The sequence below is a fragment of the Aptenodytes forsteri genome, unplaced genomic scaffold (assembly GCF_000699145.1).
Source record: "Aptenodytes forsteri isolate BGI_AS27 unplaced genomic scaffold, ASM69914v1 Scaffold172, whole genome shotgun sequence".
Lineage (NCBI taxonomy): Eukaryota > Metazoa > Chordata > Aves > Sphenisciformes > Spheniscidae > Aptenodytes > Aptenodytes forsteri.
Window position 1 is genome coordinate 12,062,169 of NW_008795018.1, and position 3,847 is coordinate 12,066,015.

Sequence of the window (3,847 nt, forward strand, 5' to 3'; positions counted from 1 at the left end):
TTAGTTATAACTTCTGATTTACGATGAGACTAATTACTGTAGCTTCTGGTGTTGTGAAAGTCTTCATATCCCAGTGAAAGGAAGAACTGCAAGAACTTTTGGGAAGCCATACGCTTTTTTTTTTTTCCTTTTTCTGAAAGGGAAGCAGCAAAGGTTCACATATAAAAGGTCACATTTAACTAATGTGAAAGAGTTCTTAAATACATCACTGTTGGGGCAAAACCAGAAAAATTGGTGACTGCTTAACCTCATGTTTTTAAAATGCATTTGACAAGGTTCTTCATCAAAGACTAATGGCTAGGAAAAGTATGATAAAATAGGTTATTATAAGGGTGATTAACAAAGTACTGGGTTACAAATAGGAAACAAAGGAAAGTCATGAATAAAAACTTGTGAAGTTCAGAATGTTTTCCTGCCCTAATTCCTACAAAAACTTTTATGACCATTGAAGATCACACTTCTAAAACCAAGACAGGGGAGATGAGCAGAGACTCACACTGTGACACAGGGACACCGCAGTTTCCATTGCCCCCGACAGCGACTGTAGGTTTCAGAGGGTCAGATATAACACGAAGAGCAACGCTAGATACAACAGCGGTAAAGCAATGTGTTCCATCTATCTCACTAGATACTACAGGACTTGACTGTGCAACTAGACGGTGAACCTACTTCCTTGTGAAGAAGCATGACGTCAGAGGGAAAGGACTCAAATAAGGAAAATCTCTCTTCAATGATACCCCTCTCCCGAGGAGGCCTGGCAGTTTCAAGTGGGCAGAACCCAAATGAGTCGCTATGCGTGCACAGCTGCAGCACGAGAGGCAAACAACCAATGCACAACGCATCTGCAGGGGGAGAGAACACAGAACAAGGGTAGCAACACACATGCCATAAGCAGCCCTTGAGGATGAACCCATCTGGATCACTGTGTCATTCAGCTGTAGAAAGGACTATTGTCTCAAGGACACCATTTAGGCAAGAAGGAAAGCTCAACGGATCTAACAATCAAGAGGAGTGAAAGCATTTCCCTCGCTGAAGCAGATGGCGCCTTGAGGTCATTTTTAGCTGCATGTTTTCCAAGCTCTGAAAGGAATCAATAACGTTTAGAGAAAGGTCTCCTTTTCAGCATCTCTTGTAGGCTTCAGAAACAAAGGAACAGAGTTCCACTGCCAGAGGAATCAGCAGAAACCCTCCATTAACACCACTTTTACATTGCAAATAAAGCATTCAAATGTAATAAAAAGAGTGCACACTAACTTTGCTCCTTTATACAACAAGTATCAGTGACCAAAACATTTTTCAGCAACAAAATTACATATTCCAAACATTTTCAACTGGTCTTACATTTAGTTTGTATACAGAAGAAAGCTTACCAAAAGATTAGCTCCTCCCACTGGAAGTAACAAGCACTCTTTGACACCTAGAGCCTACAAACATGGCTAACTTTTCCTATAAATGGTTCTAGGGCAACAGCAGAAAGTTTACTAACATTTTGTCAGCACTACAGGCTAAGAAGAGCTTGACAAAACTTGCAGACTTCTAGGCATGCCAATACATTGCTCAATCAACTCCACAGATAATACTTTTTAAATATGACTCACCCTCTACATACAAGTATAAACGTCCTGTTTAAAGTTGAAAAGTGCAAGAACAGCACAATTCAAAACTCATTTTCCTCTTGATACAGCCTAGGAGATCACAGTCTATCAACATTTTCACTGTATATAATTTCTGAAACAGCTGATGGATTTTTTTCATTCCCACAGAATTTCAGGGGCTGAAATACTCCAAGGAGACATTTCTGGAACAGACCGTGTTCCTACATACTGCTATTCTTCTAGGCAATTTTTGAGCTGTAAGTCACAGCTGTAGCCTCCACGCTCACATGCATCACACTTTCGGTATCAAGGCACCATTAAAAGGCATTTACCCACACAAACTTTTTCTAAACCTTGTATTAATATTACATTCTGGAACATGATTTTTCTAAAGCATGGTCACTTGCTACAGTTTTCTGGTCTGGGAACATTCATTTCAATTTAAAAAAAAAAAAGAGATTGTAGCGTGAATTTAGTGTAGGTAGACAAATCAGAGCTGGTCAAATTACTGGAGGAATCACTAGACTTCACTGTCTGATGGCAAATGCCCAGCAGCAATGCCGTGCTTCTTAACTTTCTTTAACTGAATCCAGTTTTCAGGTTGGACTCCTCCTGACTCAACAGTTAAACAGCTCTACATCATTTGCCACTTTCTTTGATTTCTACATAATCATGTCCTTAATTTCAGGTGACATTGGCTTTCCACTTGAACTTACCCAACCAGCGAACCCCCGTCGTGGAAGTGCACACCACAGCCTGGCAGAACCCATCCTGTCCATGTGCTCAGCACTCCCATGCAGCTCTTCAGCCACCTTTGCTGCTCAACTCTCACACAATAAAGTTTCTGGGAAAAAACATGAACCTTCCCTCACACAGTCATCCCATTAAAGTATTAAAAAGCTTGCACAGATATAATCTTCCATGCTCAAAGCTCTCCTCTGCACTGAACATGCCCCCATCTGGGGAGAGAGACATGGTTCCACACTTCACTGTGGCTCAGCACAGCTGCCGCTGCACACTTCATCCCTGCAGCAATGATTTCTCCTCCTCAGATTAATGCAAATATTGCAATGGCTTCAGAGGAGTACTATCAAGGAGCATCTGTGGCTATGAAGAGCAAAACTTCATCTGACAGGCCTCTGTGATCCCTTATGCACTCCAAAAGACGTCTCCTCGGAACAGCATAGCCATACAATGCCCAGGAGGCCTCTGGCAAGCCAAAGGGAAGAAGATGACTAAAAGGGCTCAGAAGGCTTTCTCGTCTGAAAGTTTTCCACAGACAATCATAGTAAATTTGACATAGTTTAAAATAAATTAAAGGAGGAGTCAAAACTAGAGAGAAGAGAGCCAGGATGGGAGTCACAGTGATTTTTGGAGATATAAAACTTAGCAGTTGTGGTTAAAATGCAAAAAAATAATTAGTAGGCTGTTTCTTGAAAATACATATTGAAAAAAAGATTATTTATGGACCAAAAAACTGAACCATATCAGTAGATGAATGAGAAAGAGATATTGTGAAGGAAGACACCACAATCCTGTGTCCAAGAGCAGTGGGCTTGATCCTCTGATAGTACTGGACTTCACCCTCCACATCCATAGTTATCCAGACTCAGAGAACAGACATGGGCCTGGGCTGGCAACCAGATCATCTGACAATAGCCCGGTGAGCTACTTCCCCTGAAGCAGAAGGGCAGTCTACCAGGGAGGAGAAGCAGCTTTGGCTCAAACCCATGGGAGCTGAAGACAAGGATCCCCATCCTCTCAAGGGAGAGAAACCTGGCAGGAGGCGGCTGCAGTAAGTGGAAGGACCACAAACCTCAGCAGAGCTGATCTGAGAGGGAAAAGCACTGAGACAGCACTAGCCAGAAGGACCCGCAATTTAGAGAGCTGAACCTTATCAGGCTTTTGAAGGTTTTACAGAGTTCGATTGACCTTTAAGCAGTGTTTGACAGGATAACTGCAATAATGTTTTAACAAGCAGAGCCCTAAGAAAAGTTGTTAGTCTTGAGTCACTTAAAGACCGGTATAATTACTGAGAAGACCACAAAGGGGACCTGAAGTACCAGAAGAATAATATAATGCCAGATCTACCATGACAGTGTTACATGTACATCCATAATGCTCTTGTGGCAAACGTTTTAGAGTGAATGTTCTCACCAACAAAGAGGGGCTGGTGGGGAATGTGAAGCTCAAGGGCAGCCTGGGCTGCAGTGACCATGAAATGGTGGAGTTCAAGATCCTTGGGGCACCGA